The sequence below is a fragment of the Anomaloglossus baeobatrachus genome, unplaced genomic scaffold (genome assembly GCF_048569485.1).
Source record: "Anomaloglossus baeobatrachus isolate aAnoBae1 unplaced genomic scaffold, aAnoBae1.hap1 Scaffold_158, whole genome shotgun sequence".
Taxonomy (NCBI): Eukaryota; Metazoa; Chordata; class Amphibia; order Anura; family Aromobatidae; genus Anomaloglossus; species Anomaloglossus baeobatrachus.
Window position 1 is genome coordinate 243601 of NW_027441928.1, and position 24066 is coordinate 267666.

Below are 24066 nucleotides of genomic sequence, written 5' to 3' on the forward strand. Positions count from 1 at the left end.
ATATTTATTCATGTGACGATTCATGGAAGAAGTTGTCAAACTGCTGAGGTTTTGACCTCTACTAAGAGAATCATGACAAATTTTACATATCACATGATTTGGGCGATCTTTTTCTATGTCAAAAAAGGAACAGGCTAGGCAAGGCTTAGAGGCCATGCGACCTGTTGATGCACCCCGAATAATGCTCATAGGCAGAGTGGTGGCTGAGGATGCAGTTGTAGACGTGCTACCAGTGCTCCGACTCTGTCCAGGAAGGCGCAAGGTAATTTCGTCGTCGGTTGCATCCTCCTCCACCGCCTCTGTTGACCTCCTCGAGTGCCTGACTGGGGGTTGACAGTAGGTGGGATCTAGAACTTCATCATCAATTGTTGTGTTTGCACTACCCTCCCCCTCAGACCGAGCCTCTTCTTGCCCTGACCGAATATTTAAGTTGTCATCCCAATCGGGTATCTGCGTCTCATCTTCATCAGTATGTTCCTCATTGCCTATAACCACAGTTGTTGGAAAGGCAGCATTTTGGTAGCCAACAGTTTGCATTTTATGAAAGTCAACCTCCAAGCCATGTCATGCCCTTCTAAAAGCATGTATAACACAGCGAGGGGACTCCAACCACAGTCTCCCTCGTTGCCACTCACTGGGCCACACACACCTCACTTGACTGGCATCGGTTGAGCTCCCTTTTGAAAAAGAAAAAGATGCTTTGCATGAAGCACTCTCAAAAATACGCGTGCCTTTCCCGTCCCCTGGCTGACCCAGGGGAAGAAAAGTCCTCTGAGAGCCATGACTTGTTCATCTTGGTTCTTTTAGAGACACAGCGAGGGGACTCCAACCACAGTCTCCCTCGTTGCCACTCACTGGGCCACACACACCCCACTTGACTGGCATCGGTTGAGCTCCCTTTTGAAAAAGAAAAAGATGCTTTGCATGAAGCACTCTCAAAAATACGCGTGCCTTTCCCGTCCCCTGGCTGACCCAGGGGAAGAAAAGTCCTCTGAGAGCCATGACTTGTTCATCTTGGTTCTTTTAGAGACACAGCGAGGGGACTCCAACCACAGTCTCCCTCGTTGCCACTCACTGGGCCACACACACCCCACTTGACTGGCATCGGTTGAGCTCCCTTTTGAAAAAGAAAAAGATGCTTTGCATGAAGCACTCTCAAAAATACGCGTGCCTTTCCCGTCCCCTGGCTGACCCAGGGGAAGAAAAGTCCTCTGAGAGCCATGACTTGTTCATCTTGGTTCTTTTAGAGACACAGCGAGGGGACTCCAACCACAGTCTCCCTCGTTGCCACTCACTGGGCCACACACACCCCACTTGACTGGCATCGGTTGAGCTCCCTTTTGAAAAAGAAAAAGATGCTTTGCATGAAGCACTCTCAAAAATACGCGTGCCTTTCCCGTCCCCTGGCTGACCCAGGGGAAGAAAAGTCCTCTGAGAGCCATGACTTGTTCATCTTGGTTCTTTTAGAGACACAGCGAGGGGACTCCAACCACAGTCTCCCTCGTTTCCACTCACTGGGCCACACACACCCCACTTGACTGGCATCGGTTGAGCTCCCTTTTGAAAAAGAAAAAGATGCTTTGCATGAAGCACTCTCAAAAATACGCGTGCCATTCCCGTCCCCTGGCTGACCCAGGGGAAGAAAAGTCCTCTGAGAGCCATGACTTGTTCATCTTGGTTCTTTTAGAGACACAGCGAGGGGACTCCAACCACAGTCTCCCTCGTTTCCACTCACTGGGCCACACACACCCCACTTGACTGGCATCGGTTGAGCTCCCTTTTGAAAAAGAAAAAGATGCTTTGCATGAAGCACTCTCAAAAATACGCGTGCCTTTCCCGTCCCCTGGCTGACCCAGGGGAAGAAAAGTCCTCTGAGAGCCATGACTTGTTCATCTTGGTTCTTTTAGAGACACAGCGAGGGGACTCCAACCACAGTCTCCCTCGTTGCCACTCACTGGGCCACACACACCCCACTTGACTGGCATCGGTTGAGCTCCCTTTTGAAAAAGAAAAAGATGCTTTGCATGAAGCACTCTCAAAAATACGCGTGCATTTCCCGTCCCCTGGCTGACCCAGGGGAAGAAAAGTCCTCTGAGAGCCATGACTTGTTCATCTTGGTTCTTTTAGAGACACAGCGAGGGGACTCCAACCACAGTCTCCCTCGTTGCCACTCACTGGGCCACACACACCCCACTTGACTGGCATCGGTTGAGCTCCCTTTTGAAAAAGAAAAAGATGCTTTGCATGAAGCACTCTCAAAAATACGCGTGCCTTTCCCGTCCCCTGGCTGACCCAGGGGAAGAAAAGTCCTCTGAGAGCCATGACTTGTTCATCTTGGTTCTTTTAGAGACACAGCGAGGGGACTCCAACCACAGTCTCCCTCGTTGCCACTCACTGGGCCACACACACCCCACTTGACTGGCATCGGTTGAGCTCCCTTTTGAAAAAGAAAAAGATGCTTTGCATGAAGCACTCTCAAAAATACGCGTGCCTTTCCCGTCCCCTGGCTGACCCAGGGGAAGAAAAGTCCTCTGAGAGCCATGACTTGTTCATCTTGGTTCTTTTAGAGACACAGCGAGGGGACTCCAACCACAGTCTCCCTCGTTGCCACTCACTGGGCCACACACACCCCACTTGACTGGCATCGGTTGAGCTCCCTTTTGAAAAAGAAAAAGATGCTTTGCATGAAGCACTCTCAAAAATACGCGTGCCTTTCCCGTCCCCTGGCTGACCCAGGGGAAGAAAAGTCCTCTGAGAGCCATGACTTGTTCATCTTGGTTCTTTTAGAGACACAGCGAGGGGACTCCAACCACAGTCTCCCTCGTTGCCACTCACTGGGCCACACACACCCCACTTGACTGGCATCGGTTGAGCTCCCTTTTGAAAAAGAAAAAGATGCTTTGCATGAAGCACTCTCAAAAATACGCGTGCCTTTCCCGTCCCCTGGCTGACCCAGGGGAAGAAAAGTCCTCTGGGAGCCATGACTTGTTCATCTTGGTTCTTTTAGAGACACAGCGAGGGGACTCCAACCACAGTCTCCCTCGTTGCCACTCACTGGGCCACACACACCCCACTTGACTGGCATCGGTTGAGCTCCCTTTTGAAAAAGAAAAAGATGCTTTGCATGAAGCACTCTCAAAAATACGCGTGCCTTTCCCGTCCCCTGGCTGACCCAGGGGAAGAAAAGTCCTCTGAGAGCCATGACTTGTTCATCTTGGTTCTTTTAGAGACACAGCGAGGGGACTTCAACCACAGTCTCCCTCGTTGCCACTCACTGGGCCACACACACCCCACTTGACTGGCATCGGTTGAGCTCCCTTTTGAAAAAGAAAAAGATGCTTTGCATGAAGCACTCTCAAAAATACGCGTGCCTTTCCCGTCCCCTGGCTGACCCAGGGGAAGAAAAGTCCTCTGAGAGCCATGACTTGTTCATCTTGGTTCTTTTAGAGACACAGCGAGGGGACTCCAACCACAGTCTCCCTCGTTTCCACTCACTGGGCCACACACACCCCACTTGACTGGCATCGGTTGAGCTCCCTTTTGAAAAAGAAAAAGATGCTTTGCATGAAGCACTCTCAAAAATACGCGTGCCTTTCCCGTCCCCTGGCTGACCCAGGGGAAGAAAAGTCCTCTGAGAGCCATGACTTGTTCATCTTGGTTCTTTTAGAGACACAGCGAGGAGACTCCAACCACAGTCTCCCTCGTTGCCACTCACTGGGCCACACACACCCCACTTGACTGGCATCGGTTGAGCTCCCTTTTGAAAAAGAAAAAGATGCTTTGCATGAAGCACTCTCAAAAATACGCGTGCCTTTCCCGTCCCCTGGCTGACCCAGGGGAAGAAAAGTCCTCTGAGAGCCATGACTTGTTCATCTTGGTTCTTTTAGAGACACAGCGAGGGGACTCCAACCACAGTCTCCCTCGTTTCCACTCACTGGGCCACACACACCCCACTTGACTGGCATCGGTTGAGCTCCCTTTTGAAAAAGAAAAAGATGCTTTGCATGAAGCACTCTCAAAAATACGCGTGCCTTTCCCGTCCCCTGGCTGACCCAGGGGAAGAAAAGTCCTCTGAGAGCCATGACTTGTTCATCTTGGTTCTTTTAGAGACACAGCGAGGGGACTCCAACCACAGTCTCCCTCGTTTCCACTCACTGGGCCACACACACCCCACTTGACTGGCATCGGTTGAGCTCCCTTTTGAAAAAGAAAAAGATGCTTTGCATGAAGCACTCTCAAAAATACGCGTGCCTTTCCCGTCCCCTGGCTGACCCAGGGGAAGAAAAGTCCTCTGAGAGCCATGACTTGTTCATCTTGGTTCTTTTAGAGACACAGCGAGGGGACTCCAACCACAGTCTCCCTCGTTTCCACTCACTGGGCCACACACACCCCACTTGACTGGCATCGGTTGAGCTCCCTTTTGAAAAAGAAAAAGATGCTTTGCATGAAGCACTCTCAAAAATACGCGTGCCTTTCCCGTCCCCTGGCTGACCCAGGGGAAGAAAAGTCCTCTGAGAGCCATGTCCACATTGTCAGTGGACAGACACGTGTGCTTATCTGCCAGCAGACCCACAGCAGCACTGAAGACAGGTTCCGAGAGAACGCTGGCTGCAGGACACGACAAGATCCCCAAGACGTACGTGGCGAGCTCAGGCAATTTATCAAGATTGGAAGCCAAGAATGAGCAGGGCTCAAGTTGCACATTAATGGAATCGATGTTTCCTTGCATATACTCATATATCTGTGTGTCCTCCTCTTTTTCCTTGTCCAGCTGTTTTGTTTTCGCATGAGTATATGTCCTTGTCACTTTCCAATGTGTTTGAGTTGTTTGTCACCTTTAGGACACCTTTGAGGGTGTTTTCTAGGTGTTTTTCTGTGTTTGTGATTGCCTGCCATTGTTTCCTATTGGCTCGAGTTCGGTTCGTCGAACGTTCGACGAACCGAACTCGAACGGGAGGTCCGTTCGGCGAACCAACCTCGAGCCGAACCGCGACCGGTTCGCTCATCTCTAGTCATGATAACACTTGTACCATCTTTTCATTTAGATTCCACCTACAATTATTTACCGATTCCAGTTCTGAAATAGGCTTTCATGATCTACTCACTAGAATTCTCAAGTGCATAAGGTACTGAGACATATACATGTTCACACCATTATAAAGAACAAAGTATAAACATTGAGGTTTTTCTCACACCCATGTTCCTGTGTTCTTTGATATGATATGTGTTCATTTCCTTCACTATATAGGATTGCAAGTTTTCCATTTGTACCTTAATGGCAATGACGCTATACAATTGAACACATATCATCCTGTTATCCATATAGGTGTGTATTTACCTGCTTGACTATTTTTGGTTGTTTGATCCAGAATGTTTCTCCAGATAGGTCATGTGGAAATTTTCTTTCCTCAGTACAAATGTTTTCACTATGGCTTTGGAAAAATTTTTTGTATGTGCATCATGGTCATTTGACCCATTGTACTCTCAAGTAGCAATATATTGTACTGTTATGTTGTACTATGTACTAATTACGTGTTTATATGGTTTTGTAACCCTTTATGATCTTAGATAACTTTATCCTTGATAAAGACCTAAAAACAAGGTCGAAACGTTGGATGAATTATCCTTTTGCACAAATAAAGAATTTTCAGCATTCCAAGAGTTCTTTTCTTACGTTATTGATCACTATAGTGTGCCAGAGCTATTTCTATTGAATTGACTCTTATTTTTTCTGAGCACCTGCTATATACACAGTGACCCAGACATATTCAAGTTTCATTCAGAAGGCAGAGGGAAGCCTTAGCAGCTGAGCCTATATCTTGGCTTGTGAGCATTAGAACAGGCCGGCGATTACAGGGTAACATGAAAAATGTCCAGCTTGCATTATGACTAGAACATGACAATATCCTTTTAAGTACTAACCTATGATGCGTTCCTAAGCAGTTGATGTTATATGTTCTACATTTCATTTTCTGCATACTTTACAAGTAGTAGAATTTGCTTTGATATAGGCAACTGGATTTTCACAATGAAAAGGCAAAGGATAACGCCCGAAAAAGACGCCATACATTATGTCAGTGCCATCACTGACAAACCTGGATTGACCATGAAATACATCAATCCCCTTAAAGGTGAGTTAAAACAAGTTTTAACTAAATTGCCTTAATATTGTCATGCATTAGAATGACTGTCTTAGGTAATGATAAATATTTTCTACAGGAAGAGGAGTGTTTGCTGAAACTGAAATCGAAAAAGGGAGTTTTGTTGCAGAATATCGAGGCGAGCTCACGTATGCACTTACGATGGTAGACAACTACTCGAGATTTATGGTTGTGGTACAAGTCAAAGATCTAATGGCCCATACTGCAGCGAAGGTCTTCCAAGCACACTTATGCAGACCTCATGGCTACTCAGAGAGAGTCCTCACAGATCAAGGCACAGCCTTTGAAGCGGAAATCTTCAAGGACTTCTGCAGCTTTTACCGATGCAGGAAGATGCGCACTACACCCTACCATGCTCAAACCAATGGTTATCAACCTGCTCAGGACTTTACCCCATATTCCAGATGTGGCCTTACAAGTGATTTATAGAGGGGTAACAATACGTTGGGATCACCGGATCTAATCTCCCTTTTTATACACCCTAAAATCTTGTTTGCTTTAGAATAAACAATAACATCATAAAGGTATAGCAGTACCGTTTCAAAGTTTCGGTGTCCCAAGCAGCATTCCATCAGCCTCTGGAAGGTTCCTGGCAAATTGCACAGCTCGAAGGGCATGCTTTTGAACTCGCAGAGACCCATCGGGGTGGCAAAGGCGGTCTTCTCCCGGTCTGCCTCAGCAACGGACACTTGCCAATAGCGACTAGTGAGATCAAGGGTAGAAAAATAATTTGCAGTTCTCAATGCAGCTAGCTATTCCTCAATACAGGGGAGTGGTGCTGTCCTTCTTCTTTAACAGGACCAACGGAGCTGCCCAGAGGCTACAACTGTCACGGATAACCCCAGCCTCCTTCATGTTGCTCAACATGTCCTTGGTACACTGGTAATGTGCAGGTAGTTTTGGCTTATATCTCTCTTTGATGGGTGGGTGTGCACTTGTGGGGATGTAGTGTTTGACCCCTTTTATTCTTCAAAAGTCTAGCGGATGTTTGCTGAAGACTTGCTCGTATTCTTGCACTAGCCTGTAGACCCCCTTCTTGTGATGTGAAGGTGTGGAGTCAGTGCCTACGTGTAATTCCTTACCCCACTCCTCTGGCTGACTTGGTGAGCTGTCACTGAATGGGTGGGCTGAAGCAATGGTGGATGCTGCTGTTTGGATAGCATGTGTATCTACTGAGAACAGCTTATCAATGGTGGCAAATCGGAGCAGCTTAATCTCTTGCTCTCCGCAGTTCAACACTCTCATGGGCACTCTTCCCTTCCATATTAATGAATAAAACTATGATGTAAATAGCATATAGATACCCCACAAATGCAGATAAAAGTAGGTTATGGGAAAAGGGGGAAGAGAGAAACAGGAAAATAGTGGAATAAAGTATACCTTCCAGGTGGGAGAGGAAATGGCAGCACAGCCAGTGGAGGTGAAGCAAGGGGAGCCTGCAACTAAAGAGTTGAGAGCGTTATCACATGGTGACTGAGCCTGATTGTAACAGGAGCATAGAGGTGCCGATCCTGTCTTACCTGTGTTGGTGTAGAAGTGGGTGTCCTGTGGTGGAGTCAGCTATGTGCAGTGGTGGCCGTGGGTTCTTTTATGTGCGACCGTAGTAATAGCTGCGCCCACTTCCTGTATGGGAGTGGAATGCAGTGAGGGTAATGGAACGCACGCCTGCGCATTTGTGTTTAACGTCGCGCATGTGCAGAACGGAGAAAAGGCTGCGCTCACTTCCTAATGAAAGGGAGTGAGACGCATCTGGGAAGGGAAGGGAAAAGATTAGGGTTTGGGGATGATGAAAGGGCTTTCTACGGGCAAGGATGGCAAAGGGTGGCAGTGACGGAAAGTCAGGCAGCCTGTCCTGTCCTGTCCTGTCCGTCCGTCTTTTTGTATCATGAATTGGAAAGACTGCAAGGGGGAGGGGAGGTGCTTGTGTCCAAAAGGAGGAGTTATTCAGATTCATTGCAGTGGGCGGCGGCTGCAAAAAGCACCATTCTTCTTGTTTTTGCTCTGCAAAACAGCCTTTTCAAGGGTTGGCTTGAGTGACAAAATGTCTTCTGTAGGCGTGGGTTTGTCTCCCTCTCCCTAAGATGTGTCCGGTATAGGCCAGGGTGCCACTCAAGGCCGTAACCAATTCGGGTTATAGCTTCTCGGCCTTTTGGCTAAGATCAAGTGTAGTTTCGGAGGACGCTACCTTGGTCGGTACTGGAAGGTGCCTGGGATTGCACGTCTGCCGGCCTTGAGGAAGTGTGTGCGCCTTCTGGTGACACATAGCCCTCTTGTGCCTGGACGGTTCCCAGGCAACGGGAGGCGATCACCTTTGTTATTTTGAAGTCCTACTGATAAACAGAAAAAAAAAAAAATTAAATCTGTTCTTATCAGTTTAATATCTGATACGTCCCCTCTCTGGGGACCATATATTAAATGGATTTTTAGAACAAGGAGATGGAAAAAATCTTGCTCTGTCCACTCCACGCATTGACCTGGTATTGCAGTACCTCCAGGACCGGTGCACCCCTTCTTAACCCAGTTTCCAAAAGCAGAACTCAATTCACCTGATTCAAATGAGCCCCATTAGTGAATTGAAAGAAAGCAAAAACTTTATATGCACCTCAATTTGGCCAATTCACTTTTCACACTTTCACCCTTTTTTTTATCTTTCACACCTTTTACTTGCTTTATTGATGCAAAAAGCTGTGCCAAATAGCAAACTCATCTCCACTCAACTTGACCAACTCTGCTATGTCCCGTGCAGTATCTTATTCTCAGTCTTATCTAGATCATTTGCAATTGAATAGAATAGATCCCTTTTGGCTGCTTATGACTGTGTAAAATATGTAGTTTTACTGGGCTGGGATGAGAGAATCCATTGAAGCATGGTGTAGGGATTGTGGTTCCTGTGTGCTAAGAAGAGAGGCTGGCACCAGCCAGAAAGCCCCATTGCAGCCAATAATCACTTAATAACTTTTTCAACTTGTCATCATATGGGAGGCCTTCCATTCCTTGTAGTAGTCTAGTTGCCCACCTTTGAACTGACTCTAACTTCTGAATGTCCTTATTAAAATGTGGAGCCCAAAACTGGTTCCCATATTCCAGATGTAGCCTTACAAGTGATTTATAGAGGTGTAACAATACGTTGGGATCACGGGATCTAATCTCCCTTTTTATACACCCTAAAATCTTGTCCCAAGCAGCATTCCATCAGCCTCTGGAAGGTTCCTGGCGCATTGCACAGCTCGAAGGGCATGCTTTTGAACTCGCAGAGACCCATAGGGGTGGCGAAGGCGGTCTTCTCCCGGTCTGCCTCAGCAACGGACACTTGCCAATAGTGACTAGTGAGATCAAGGGTAGAAAAATAATTTGCAGTTCTCAATGCAGCTAGCGATTCCTCAATACGGGGAGTGGTGCCGTCCTTCTTTTTTAACAGGATCAACAGAGCTGCCCAAAGGCTACAACTGTCACGGATAACCCCAGCCGCCTTCATGTTGCTCAACATGTCCTTGGTACACTGGCAATGTGAAGGTGGTATTGGCTTATAGCTCTCTTTGATGGGTGGGTGTGCACCTGTGGGGATGTGGTGGTGGACCCCTTTTATTCCCCCAAAATCTAGCGGGCTTCCCACCGGTAACCCGCTCCCCAGCTTGGATGGATGCTGAGGGAGCCCCTTTTGCCCGCAGGCTCTGGCCCTGGGAACTGTAGCCTTGGCGGTGACTGTGCTTCCCTCTACGGTGTGAGCTGTTGCCTTCAATCGGGTCTTGACTGCTGGGAAACCCTGGAGGTTCCTGTCGCTAACGGATTTGACCGGTTTTACGGCGACTCCTAGCCTGGTCGGGGTCCGTAGGCCCTGCCGGATGGTGCTGGCTTCTCTTCACTCCCCGATCTGGTACCGGCGGGCCACCGCCCATCCCCGGTCCGTACGGTTCACTCCAATCAGCCTCTCCTGCAGAAGGTCACCACCGTCTGCCAACCTTGCTGAGTGCCCGGGCCACACACACGGACACGGTCAGTCTCCTCTCCTCTTCACTTCTCTAACTCCAAAACTGATCTCTAATCTGACTCCTTTTCCCGCCTCCAGGACTGTGAACTCCTCGGTGGGTGGGATCAACCGCCTGGCCCACCCCCTGGTGTGGACATCAGCCCCTGGAGGAAGGCAACTAGGATTTGTGTTTAGCTTCGGTGTGCCTAGCCGGAGTGTAGAGCGTGTTGGTGTAGTACCTGTGACGACCTGGCTTGTCCAGGGCGCCACATTCCCCTATAGTAAAATGCAGACCGTCCGCGGGCTGCCCGTCCATCACCGGTTTTATTTTCACAACTGAAAAAGAATAAAACGGTAAAACATGTAAAAGCATCATAAACATTTTACAACGGTACAGCTTCCGCTCTTCTCCCACCCAAACAACCTGGCCCTGATGCTGCCCCTAAGAAGCGGGCAGCACCCCTTGACCCCAGTCCAGCACCAAGTTGCCCGAGCGGGTTCTGTCTCTTTCAGGGGGCCCACGTCCAAGGGGACCCCTGAACCCCCGGAGGATCGCCACCGGTTACGGTAGTGGCGGGCCTAGGCCATCCCTTTCCTCCAGGCCCATCCTCCCAAATCAGCCTCTCCGGAGGCGGTAACGGTGTCAAGCCAACAAACATTTTTATTTACATTGCACTAAGTTTGTGGTTGCCCTGCAAGTTCTCGGGCTTGTCCGTAAGCAGTTCCTTACGCAATGGTTGCACAGTCCCTACGGGGACAACAGTTGCCGGCAACGGCCGGTTTAATCACGGTTCAATCAGGTAAACTTCTTTGGTTGATCATCTTTACTTATCATTTAAAACTTTCAAACTGGTACACTCAACACATAAAGCCCCCCCCTTTTAAAGAGTAGTTTCCCTGTACCTAAGTGGGGGTCTACCTAGGTTGGGGCGAGTGGACCTTCGGGATCCGGTGTCAGTGGTGACAGGCAGTGGGGCAGAGGGAACAGTCAGTTCCTCCTCCCTGCTATCATGTGGGGCAGGCGGAGGCGTAGGGGAGCTGGGTACAGGTACATCCCTGGGCACTGGCTCGCGGTTAACCGTTTCCATCATTTCTTCATCCACGGGTTGTGGGAACAGTATCACTGGAAGGATCACCGCACCGTTCTGTGTAGGCCAGTCTGCTGGAAAATCACCCATCATGGTGTGGATTACCTCTTTTTCCTTCTCCACTGGACTGGGAACTGGAGCCTCATCCGCTACTCTCAATGCTGGTGGGCACTTCTTCAGGTGGTCTCGGGAAACCGTGGCCAAAGTCCCCCCCTGGTCACGGCTGATCTGGTAGGCCTTCCCATTCTCCCATCCTGTGGGCTGGACTACATACGGGGTTTTTTCCCATTGATCATCCAGCTTGTGGGCCCTTCTTTTCCGCTTCAGCACTACATCCCCAGGTTAGAAGGAACCGGCAGGCGCCTTCTTGTTGAAGCACTGCTCCTGTTGTCCCCGACTCCGGCACAAGTTCTTTTCAACATACTCCTGGACCTGTCGGTACTGTGTCCTCCGCCGAGTGTCCCATTCAGCTGTCGACAGGAGTGCTTCTGAAGCTTCCAAGCCCATTTCCAGATCCACTGGTAGCCGGCCGGGACGAGCTCTCATCAGGTATGCTGGAGTGCATTTCGTAGAGCTGGAAGGGATGTTGTTGTACATATCGACCAGGTCAGGTAGATTCTCCAGCCACAGGTTCCGCTCTTCCAGTGGTAACGTCTTGAGGAGGCCCAGGACCAAGTGGTTCATCTTTTCACAAATGCCATTGGTTTGGGCGTGGTAAGGCGTGGTCCGGATTTTCTTGCAGCCGTACAACTGGCAGAATTCCTGGAATACCTCTGCTTCAAAGGCCGGACCCTGGTCGGTAAGCACCCTCTCCGGGTACCAATGCGGTCAACAGAAATAAGCCTGGAAAGCCTTAGCAGCGGTGCGGCCGGTTAAGTCCTTAACTGGGACAACCACCAGGAACCTCGAGTAGTGGTCTACGATGGTCAGAGCGTAGGTGTACCCACTTCGGCTGGGGGTGAGCTTTACATGGTCAAGGGCAACCAGCTCCAGCGGTTGGTGTGTAATGATCGGGTGTAGGGGTGCCTTCTGGCTGGCCTCGTCCTTCCTTCTCAATGCGCAAGGGCCACATTCTCGGCACCAGGCCTCCACAGATTCCCGCATTCCACTCCAATAGAACCGCTCTCTTAACAACATCTCTAGCTTCTTCCACCCGAAGTGCACTGCACCATCATGGTATGCTTGCAGGACGGTGGGCACGTTAGCCTGGGGAATCACCAGCTGGCGGATCTTCTCGTGAGTCTTTGGATTAATCAGCTCGCGATACAACTTCCCCTGGTGTAGGTATAGCCGGGTCCATTCTTGCCACAGACGTTGGGCTTCGGCAGGGGCAGCAGGGTCTATCCCAGCAGAACCCTGTTCCACTAGAGTCTTGACCAGGCGGACAGCAGGTGCCTGGTCCTGAGCTTCCTGCCAGTCCTGTCGGGGCAGCGGATCCAGGTTCACCCGTTGTTGGTAGACGTGCACCTTCTCAGTGAATGGCCGGTGAAATGCAGGCAACTCGATCTCTTCGAGGTCATCATCCTCTGGCCCCTCTTCCGACAGGTGGGGCATCCGGGAGAGTGCATTGGCATTGACGTTGGTACGGCCGGCCCGGTACTTGATGGTGAAATCGTAGTTGGCTAACCTGGTCACCCACCGCTGCTCCAACGCGCCCAGCTTGGCCGTATCTAGATGGGTCAGCAGGTTATTGTCTGTGTACGCGGTGAACTTGGCTGCTGCCAGGTAATGGCGGAACCGCTCGGTGATAGCCCACACCAGTGCCAAGAGCTCAAGCTTGAAGGAGATGTAGTTCTCAGGGTTCCTCTCAGTCGGTCGGAGTTTTCGGCTAGCATAAGCTATTACCTTTTCCCTTCTGTCTTGGACCTGGGATAGAACAGCCCCCAAGCCCACATTGCTGGCGTCGGTGTAGAGGATGAATGGGCGGCTGTAGTCAGGGTACGCTAGGATTTCCTCTCCGGTCAGGGCTGTTCTCAGCTGGCGGAAGGATTCCTCATGCTTTTCTTCCCACACCAATGGGGCTACTAGGGATCTACCACCCTTGGTCTGTCCTACGAGGAGGTCTTGCATGGGGGCAGCCATCTTTGTGTACCCCTTAATGAAGCGACGGTAATATCCCACCAGGCCCAGAAACTGCCTCACTTCCCTCACTGTGGTCGGTCTCGGCCAGTCTTGGATGGCGGTGATCTTCTCGGGGTTGGGGGCGACACCTTCCGCACCAACCACATGTCCTAGGTACTGCACTCTGGGTTTCAGCAGATGACACTTTGAGGGCTTCAACTTCATCCCATACTTGGCAAGGGACGCGAACACCTCGGCTAGGTGCTCCAGGTGAGCTTCATACGTCTGTGAGTACACAATCACATCATCCAAGTACAGCAAAACGGTCCCATAGGCAGTCTTCTCTCGGTCTTCCGGTGCCACGGCCACCTGCCAGTACCCGCTGGTGAGGTCAAGGGTGGAGAAGTAGTTAGCGGTTCTCAGCGAGGCCAGGGACTCTTTGATGCGGGGCAGAGGGTAAGCATCCTTATGCGTTATCTGGTTAATCTTCCGGTAATCCACACACATCCGCATGGTGCCATCCTTCTTCTTAACCAGCACCAACGGAGCGGCCCAGGGACTACAGCTGTCCCTAATAACCCCTGCCTCCTTCATGTTCCTCAACATGTCTTTGGCGCATTGGTAGTGGGCAGGGGGAATAGGCCTGTATCTCTCTTTAATAGGGGAGTGTGTACCGGTAGGGATGTGGTGTTGAACCCCTTTAATCTGCCCAAAATCTAGAGGGTGCTTGCTAAAAACCCGCTCATACTCCTGTACCACCCGGTATACCCCTTCCTTGTGGTGTATGGGGGTATCATCAGTGCCGACATGTAGCTCTCGATACCACTCGCCTAACTCCCCCAGGGATGAGTGGGAACCGGCAGCAGGCGGTGTGACCGGGGGAACGGCTTCATGGATCGTGTGGGGATCTAGAGTGAGCAATTTGGCAAGGGTAGCGTACCGGGTGGTGCATGAATGCACACATTGTCAGGTTTCCGGGTTTTCCAGTCCTCTTTTGAAAGAGCTTGCCCTCGGTTAACATGGAGTTTTATGTTCTGTTGCCCTACTTCCTGTCCAGCTGCTTAAAAGGCCGCCTCTAAGCCTAGTCCAGTGCCTGAGTATACTGCTTGCTGTGTGCTCCTGCTTTGCTGCTGCTGCTACTTGATTACCTTTGGATCCTCCTGAAAATCTACCGACCGACTCTGGACCACACCCGGTTTCTTCAAACTGTGCCCGGACTCCGTCTGCCGTCTTTGGTCAGCACGTCTGCCCGGTTTCTTCCGGTTCATAACCATTCTGGACTTTCATCCCGTACGGACACTTCTGGACTTTACCGCTTGCCCCTTGTGTCCCGGCTGCGGCGCATTTAGGCCTTCCGGGGTTGATTGCCGGACAGTCCCTGTATAGGGGTTCGCTCTGGTGGTCTCCCTGGGGGAGTCTGGTGCGTGGCCCCGGGAATCCCCTTCGCTCCGTTTCAGAAAGGTATTTTCATGTGTTTGTTATACTGTGTATTTCCGTTGTGTATCTACCATGGTTACATATCATAAACATCTTGTACCACAAACTCGTCTCTGGCTGTCATTGCCCTAACGCTATCGAAATCCTCAAAACATACAATAGTATTACATTATACTCAGGCCACAAGAGGATTTCACTGGGGCAATGACTGAGACACGAGGAGTAGATCAGCTCTTTTCTATGATTAACTCCTTGCAGCAGGAGATGGAGGTGGTGCAGACTAAACTTAGAGATATGGAGGCACAGCTGGGCCATGATCACCAGGTACTGGGTCCGGCTATACAGGACTTGCAAGTCAGAGTGGAGGCTCAGGAAGCCGGCCCCACTACGTCCGTATCAGCTGCCGGTATGCCTAGGTTACCCCCATTCCGTTTCAATGGTGACCGTAGTCAGTTTCGTGGATTTGTGAACCAATGTATACTGTTTTTTGATGTACATGCTGATTATTACCGTTCTGACCGGTCCAAAGTGTTATGTATAATTATGTTATTAACCTCACAAGCACTGGCTTGGGCTAATCCTATGATAGAGAACCGGGACATCCGTTTAAATCACCTAGATGATTTTCTGACCGCAATGGCGCAGATGTTTGAAGATCCGAATCGCCGTGCTACCGCTGAATCGGCTCTCCTTTCCTTACGTCAGGGAAAGCGTTCTGTAGTTGAATATGCCACTGAGTTCAAGAGGTTAGTGGTAGACACCGACTGGGGAAACAATGCATTATTGTCTGTTTTCAGAAAGGGGTTGTCCGGTACCATCAAGGACGAGTTAGCTCGTTCTGAATCTCCAGGGGATTTTGAACTGTTTCTCCAGCACTGTGTGCGTATTGATACCCGCTTGACGGAACGTAGACAGGAAAAATGGGCAGCTGTAAACCGTGTAAACAACTTTGCATTTCCTTCCAGAGAACCCGCTCTCAGGACGCCACGGGAGGCCGAGGACGTTCCTATGCAAGTGGACTCTCTGCAAAAGCGAGAGACCAATGAACGTCGCGAACACCGGCTCCGTGAGCGTCTGTGTTTCTATTGCGGTCAATCAGACCATTTCTTGATCGACTGCCCGAAACGTCCGAATCGCCCAAATAAGGTATTGGCAGCCATGGCAGAGTGTGACAACACGGACGCAGAGTCCGATATCTCTGAGGCAAGTGGACACTTGGATGCGGTATTTCCCTTGACTGTAATGTCAACCTCACCGAAGGACTCGGAAGGGAAATATACCCATTGCTCGCTCCCCATTCAGATCCGGTGGGAGGGACAGCTAATACCTACCTCTGCAATGATAGATTCTGGGGCAGGGGGAAATTTCATGGACTCCTCTTTTGCCAGGAAACACGGTATCCGGACTCAGCAAAGAGCCTCACCGGTTACCATGGAGACGGTAGACGGATCTCCGTTAATCTCTGGACCAGTTGATCGGGAAACCGTACCGCTAGAGTGCGTCATGAAGCCAGGTCAGCAGGAGACCCTTGTTTTCATGCTAATTTCTTCTCCTCATTTTCCGATTATTTTAGGTATTCCGTGGCTACGGTCTACAAATCCGGTCATCGATTGGGAAACTAAGGAAATATCCTTCCCACCGCAGAGTATTCCGACCATTAGTCCAACTGTTCCGGTTCCAGTAACGCCGAATGCGGAGGGCACTGTACAGGTACCTGTTCTACCCCCGGTGTATAACGACTTTGCGGACATATGCGACAAAAGAAAAGCCGATCGGCTTCCCCCGCATAGACCGTATGATTGCCCCATAGACTTACTCCCAGGGGCGGAGATCCCGTTTGGTCATGTCTACCCGTTGGCGGCACCTGAGCTAGAAGCACTAAAAAACTACATTGATGAAAGTCTGGCGAAGGGATTTATTCGTCCGTCTACCTCACCAGCAGGGGCACCCATCTTTTTTGTGAAAAAGAAAGAGGGGACTCTAAGACCCTGTATTGACTACCGGGAACTGAATAAAATAACCATCCGGAACCGGTATCCGTTACCATTGATTCCTGAGCTATTGGAGAGGGTCCAACAGGCAAAAATATTCACCAAATTGGACCTCCGTGGGGCATACAATCTACTCCGCATACGTCCCGGAGACGAGTGGAAGACCGCGTTCCGATGTCGGTATGGACATTTTGAGTACCTAGTGATGCCTTTTGGACTTTGTAACGCTCCCGCGGCTTTCCAACATCTAGTTAACGATATTTTTAGGGATATCATGGACCAATTCATGGTGATTTATCTGGACGATATCCTAATCTTTTCTGATTCCCTACAGGAACACCAGGAGCACGTCAAGACCGTACTTACCCGGCTGAGGGAAAACCACCTGTACATCAAACTGGAGAAATGCGAATTCCATTGCTCACAGATACAATTCTTAGGTTATGTCATCTCTCCTCAGGGACTGAACATGGAGTCTGGCAAAATACAAGCGATTCTAGACTGGCCGGAACCGGGAAACATCAAAGAGGTACAACGCTTTGTCGGTTTTGCCAACTTTTACCGACGTTTTATCCGTAATTTTTCAGAAATCGTTCGTCCCATCACTCTGTTAACCAAGAAAGGACAGAAGTTTGTGTGGTCCGCCCAGGCCCAGGAAGCCTTCCATCGTCTCAAGGTCTGTTTTACCTCAGCGCCTATATTGGTACATCCGAATCCCGCACTTCCCTTTATCGTGGAAGTCGACGCTTCCGACTACGCATTAGGGGCCATCCTTTCTCAAAGGACTGGGGACAAGAGTCTCTTACATCCGTGTGCTTTCTTTTCCCGCCGGTTGTCCCCTGCAGAAAGGAACTATGACATTGCGGACAAAGAATTGTTAGCGATTATTTCCGCCTTCAAGGAATGGAGACACCACTTACAGGGAGCCGCGCAGCAAGTGATAGTACTCACAGATCATCGTAATCTGGAGTTTCTTAAGTCTGCCAGGTGCCTGTCTCCACGGCAAGCCCGTTGGAGCCTATTCCTTAACCAGTTCAATTTTGTCGTTACATACCGTCCAGGTTCACGTAATGGGAAAGCCGATGCCTTGTCCCGAATCCACGCCGTGGACTCCGTGCCTGGAACCCCGTCTCAGACCGTGTTATCGGATGCCAATTTCGTTGGAGTAATCCAGGACCAGGACTTGTGGAAGGACATCAAGCTGGCCTATGATGGTGACGTATTTCTTGCTGCCCCCCCGAATGATGTAACTCTTGTTCTTCGGAATGGTGTGTGGTTGAGAGAGCGACGCATTTATGTCCCGGAGGCCGTAAGACTTCGGGTTCTCAAGTTGGTCCATGACTCCGTGTTGGCTGGTCATAGGGGGGTACAGAAGACGCAGGAATTTCTGAACCGTTTCTTCTGGTGGCCTACCTGTTTAAAGGACGTAAAGGACTATGTCCACTCATGTGTGGTTTGTGCCCGGTGCAAGGTCCCTCGTGTGGCTCCTACAGGACTCCTCCAACCGTTACCCGTGCCATCTCGCCCTTGGGGGTCTATCTCAATGGATTTTATTGTGGAGTTGCCCGTCTCAGACGGTCACAATACCATTTTAGTGGTGGTGGATCGGTTGACTAAAGCTGCTCACTTTATTCCGTGTGCCGGTCTTCCCTCAGCCGCAGAGACAGTGGATTTGGTTATCCAGAACGTATTCCGATTGCATGGGGTACCAGACGAGATCATCTCTGACCGGGGCGTGCAGTTCACGTCTAGGTTCTGGAAGGGGTTTTGTACGGCACTCCAGATTGATGTCTGTTTGTCTTCTGCATACCATCCTCAGACAAATGGGCAAACCGAACGGACCAATCAAACCCTGGAACAATACCTTCGATGTTATGTCAGCCATCTGCAGGACGATTGGTTGAAGATGCTTCCGTTGGCGGAGTTCTCGTATAACAACACTCAGAGCAGCTCCACTAAGGTAACGCCCTTTTTTGCTAACTTGGGTTACCATCCGACTATTTTGCCTAGGTCACCGGTTGCGGTCTCAGTGCCTGCGGTGGAGGACAGATTGACAGAGCTTCGACAAAATCTGGAGGTTCTAAAGGACAGTGTGGCTACGGCCCAGGAGCGTTACAAGAGGTCGGCAGACACTCACCGGAAACCGGCACCCATGTATAAGGTAGGGGACTCTGTATGGTTGTCCACCAAGAACCTGAGATTGGGTGTCCCTTCGCAGAAGCTGGGACAAAAATTCATCGGTCCATTTAAGATCACCGGGATCGTGAGCCCTGTGGCCTGTCGGCTGCGGTTACCGCACCATCTCAAGGTACACCCGGTCTTTCATGTTTCTCTCCTCAAATCCGTCTCTCCCAATACGTTTCATGGTCGTGTCGTGCCTCCTCCTCCGCCTGTGATGGTCGACGGCGAGGAGCAGTTCGTGGTTGAGGACATTATTGACTCCCGGCTCCATCGTCGTCGGCTTCAGTATCTGGTACGTTGGCAGGGGTACGCCCCCGAGGACGATTCCTGGGAACCGGTGGGTAACATTCGAGCTCCCCGGAAGATCGCTCAGTTTCATCGACGGTACCCGGACAAGCCAGGCCCTGACCCGTCCTGAGGCCGTTTCTGGGGGGGGGAGTAATGTCAGGTTTCCGGGTTTTCCAGTTCTCTTTTTTGCATGAGCTTGCCCTCGGTTAACATGGAGTTTTATGTTCTGTTGCCCTACTTCCTGTCCAGCTGCTTAAAAGGCCGCCTCTAAGCCTAGTCCAGTGCCTGAGTATACGGCTTGCTGTGTGCTCCTGCTTTGCTGCTGCTGCTACTTCTTGATTACCTTTGGATCCTCCTGAAAGTCTACCGACCGACTCTGGACCATACCCGGTTTCTTCAAGCTGTGCCCGGACTCCGTCTGCCGTCTTTGGTCAGCACGTCTGCCCGGTTTCTTCCGGCTCATAACCATTCTGGACTTTCATCCCGTACGGACACTTCTGGACTTTACCACTTGCCCCTTGTGTCCCGGCTGCGGCGCATTTAGGCCTTCCGGGGTTGATTGCCGGACAGTCCCTGTATAGGGGTTCGCTCTGGTGGTCTCCCTGGGGGAGTCCGGTGCGTGGCCCCGGGAATCCCCTTCGCTCCGTTTCAGAAAGGTATTTTCATGTGTTTTGTGTATTTCCGCTGTGTATCTACCGTGGTTACATATTATAAACATCTTGTACCACAAACTCGTCTCTGGTTGTCATTGCCCTAACGCTATCGAAATCCTCAAAACATACAATAGTATTACACACATATTGGTTTTATAATCTTATTGTATTACTTTATATTCTTATTTCACTTGTGCATATCTCCACCATAATCCTGGCTAAGAAATATAGCTTTTTTTGGGGTACACAGGTAGTAAGGTCTTCTTTCTATTTCTTTAGGGGTGATATAGCCTGGTGGAACTCTAGACCTCTAACATTATATATGCACCCTTTTTCTTTATGGTTCTTGGACACCTTATAACATTCTTCCATACATATATATCTTTCTCATAAATTATAAATAATTAGGCATTTTTATATATCTTATTTACATTTTCATAAATAACTTTTTACAAAGCATGGGGGACATTCTCACATACATATAATTTTCATGTACGCATTCTGAAAATTTACGCATAAACCGTACACACTCCTTTTTGTAACAATTTCTATAACTCATTCGCTGAACTCTCATCCCGGATATTCATTCTTACACCGAATTTCCTGTTATAACACAACATTCATGATTTTTATTCAATTTATTTTTATTTTTTAGGTTTATTAGTAGTGATGAGCGAGTACTAAAAAACTCGGGTGCTCGAAGCTCGGGCCGAGCCTCCCAAGATACTCGTGTACTCGGCCCGAGCACCGAGCCCAATGTTATCCTATGGGAGACCCGAGTATTTTTGTGAAATGACCACCGGCAGCATGTAGAAACCCTAAAAATGGCACAAAAGTCTCCGAAGAGTGCTCAAATGACATGGCAACAGCATGGGGAAGACCCCTTGAAGCATTTATCACTCAAAAGTCACAGCTGTGAATAATTTTGTCCGCGTTTTACGCCATTTTTACGGACTCACCAGAAAACCTTCCAAAATGACACCAAAATGATTTTTCATAGCGGAAATGTTAAGGGCACATACCCAATAGTGAGATAGAGCTAATGTATGTTACTTTTTGAGATCAATACATGAAAGATTTTATGTAAAACATTGTGTGGCACTCCGATGTCCCTGAGAAGAGACGTACATAAAGGCCTCTGAGTCTAATGTGCCCATTTTGAGGAACTGAGTCTTTGTAGTATTTTCCTTTGCCAGGGCAGTCCAAAATTGTGAGGTTCACCAATGCCCCTGCATACAGACGTGCATGATGGCCTGTAAACCTGAAGTGCCCATTGTAAGGAAGTGGGTCTATTGTAGTATAGCCCTTAGGCAGGGCAGCCAAAAATTGGGAGGCTCCACGTTGTCCCTGGATAGAGACGTGCATGAGGGCCTCAAAACATTAAGTGTCCAGTGTCAGGAAGTGGGTGTATTATAGTATAGCCCTTAGGCAGGGCAGCCAAAAATTGGGAGGCTCCACGTTGTCCCTGGATAGAGACGTGCATGAGGGCCTGTAAACCTGAAGTGCCCATTGGAAGGAAGTGGGTCTTTTGTAGTATAGCCCTTTGGCAGGGCAGCCAAAAATTGGGAGGCTCCACGTTGTCCCTGGATAGAGACGTGCATGAGGGCCTGTAAACCTGAAGTGCCCATTGGAAGGAAGTGGGTCTTTTGTAGTATAGCCCTTTGGCAGGGCAGCCAATAATTGGGAGGCTCCACGTTGTCCCTGGATAGAGACATGCATGAGGGCCTCAAAACATTAAGTGTCCATTGTCAGGAAGTGGGTGTATTATAGTATAGCCCTTAGGCAGGGCAATAAAAAAGGAATCTGAACACATTCGCGCAAAAATGAAATGACCACAATTTTCTCCAAAACTATAACAGATGCAAACTGTGGTGGAGATGAGATTTGATAAAGTAAGTGGAAATCCAGTAAAAGTTTAATTTGGCTACTTTGCACTCTCGAGATAATCGTCACCATGTGTCTGTGGTTAGGTGGACTTTGGGTGAAACAGCGTTGTTCAGGGCACGTGTGATGTTTTGTGACACGTGGTTATGCAACGCGGGGACGGCACACCGGGAGAAATAGTGGCGGCTGGGGACCGAGTAACGTGGGACAGCTGCCGCCATCAGGTCGCGGAATGCTTCTGTCTCCACCAGCCTAAAAGGCAACATTTCCAGCGCAAGCAGTCGCGAAATGTTAGCATTTAGAACTGTGGCATGTGGGGTGTTGGCAGTGTATTTGCGCCTGCGTTCAAAGGTTTGCTGAATGGATAACTGAACGCTGCGCTGGGACAAGGACGTGCTTGATGATGGTGTTATTTCTGAGTAGGCAACTGCAGGTGCAGGACCGGAGGAGGCTTGTTCGCAGGCAGCATGGACAGGGGATTGGCTCGCATGCACAACCAGCGAAGACGTAGCAGTGACATTAGCAAGCACTGCTCCTCGACTCTGTTGTACTTCCCACAAAGTCGGGTGCTTGGCTGACATGTGCCTGATCATGCTGGTGGTGGTCAGGCTGCTAGTTTTGGTACCCCTGCTGATGCTGGCACGGCAGGTGTTGCAAATGGCCTTTTTAGAATCATCTGGATCCAACTTAAAAAACTGCCAGACTCGGGAAGACCTAACATTTGTACAGGCACCTTGTGTCGTGTTGTTGTTCCGGGGAACGGTTGCCTGACTTCTGCCTGGAGCCACCACCCTGCTTCTTACTGCCTGTTGGGATGCTACGCCTCCCTCCCCCTGTGCACTGCTGTCCTCGCTCTGCATATCCTCCTGCCAGGTTGGGTCAGTTACTGGATCATCCACCACGTCGTCTTCCTCTTCCGCACCCTGCTCCTCCTCCTGACTTCCTGACAATTGTGTCTCATCATCGTCCACCCCTTGTTGAGACACGTTGCCAACTTCGTGAGAACGTGGCTGCTCAAATATTTGGCCATCTGTACATACGATCTCCTCATGACCCACTTCAACATGAGCTGGCGAGAGGCCAGAATGTGCGAATGGAAACGTGAACAGCTCTTCCGAGTGTCCAAGTGTGGGATCATTAATGTCCGAGGACGTGTACTCAGCCTTGTGGTAGGAAGGAGGATCAGGTTCTGAAATGTGCGGTGCAGTATCACGGCTACTGACACTTGACCGTGTGGAAGACAGAGTGTTTGTGGTGGTGCCAATCTGACTGGAAGCATTATCCGCTATCCAACTAACAACCTGTTGACACTGGTCTTGGTTCAAGAGCGGTGTACTGCTGCGGTCCCCAAGAATTTGGGACAGGACGTGCGAGCGACTAGATGTGGCCCTTTGTTGTGGCAAAATTAGAGCTTGCCCACGACCTCGGCCTCTGCCTGCACCACCATCACGTCCACTTCCTTGTTCCTTGCCAACGCCCTTGCGCATTTTGCAATGCTGTGCTGACGTGTATTCACTAGACTTGGGCGTTATATCAAAGTTTGTGCAAATTGTGCACCTGTACGCTGCCACCGACAGGCACACACGTGCGGTTTTTAAATGCAAGCACAGACGCACTAAGAACCTAACAGGTTTTAGGAGCAAAAATTAATGATGAGAACTCTGACACTATCAGCCACTGCTGACTGACGTGTTTTATACACTACACTTGTGCGTTATATAATAGTTTGGTAAAAACGCACACAAGTGCACCTGTACGCTGCCACCGACAGGCACACACGTGCGGTTTTTAAATGCAAGCACGGACGCACTAAGAACCTAACAGGTTTTAGGAGCAAAAATTAATGACGAGAACTCTGACACTATCAGCCACTGCTGACTGACGTGTATTATACACTACACTTGTGCGTTATATAATAGTTTGGTAAAAACGCACACAAGTGCACCTGTACGCTGCCACCGACAGGCACACACGTGCGGTTTTTAAATGCAAGCACGGACGCACTAAGAACCTAACACAGGTTTTAGGAGCAAAAATTAATGACGAGAACTCTGACACTATCAGCCACTGCTGACTGACGTGTATTATACACTACACTTGTGCGTTATATAATAGTTTGGTAAAAACGCACACAAGTGCACCTGTACGCTGCCACCGACAGGCACACACGTGCGGTTTTTAAATGCAAGCACGGACGCACTAAGAACCTAACACAGGTTTTAGGAGCAAAAATTAATGACGAGAACTCTGACACTATCAGCCACTGCTGACTGACGTGTATTATACACTACACTTGTGCGTTATATAATAGTTTGGTAAAAACGCACACAAGTGCACCTGTACGCTGCCACCGAC

At 49.5% G+C, this 24066-nt stretch overlaps 1 pseudogene; it reads left to right on the forward strand.

Moving 5' to 3' along the window:
• Positions 1-8465: 8465 nt before the first annotated feature.
• LOC142260675 (U2 spliceosomal RNA) lies at positions 8466-8672 on the forward strand (annotated as a pseudogene).
• The last annotated feature ends 15394 nt before the right edge of the window (positions 8673-24066 follow it).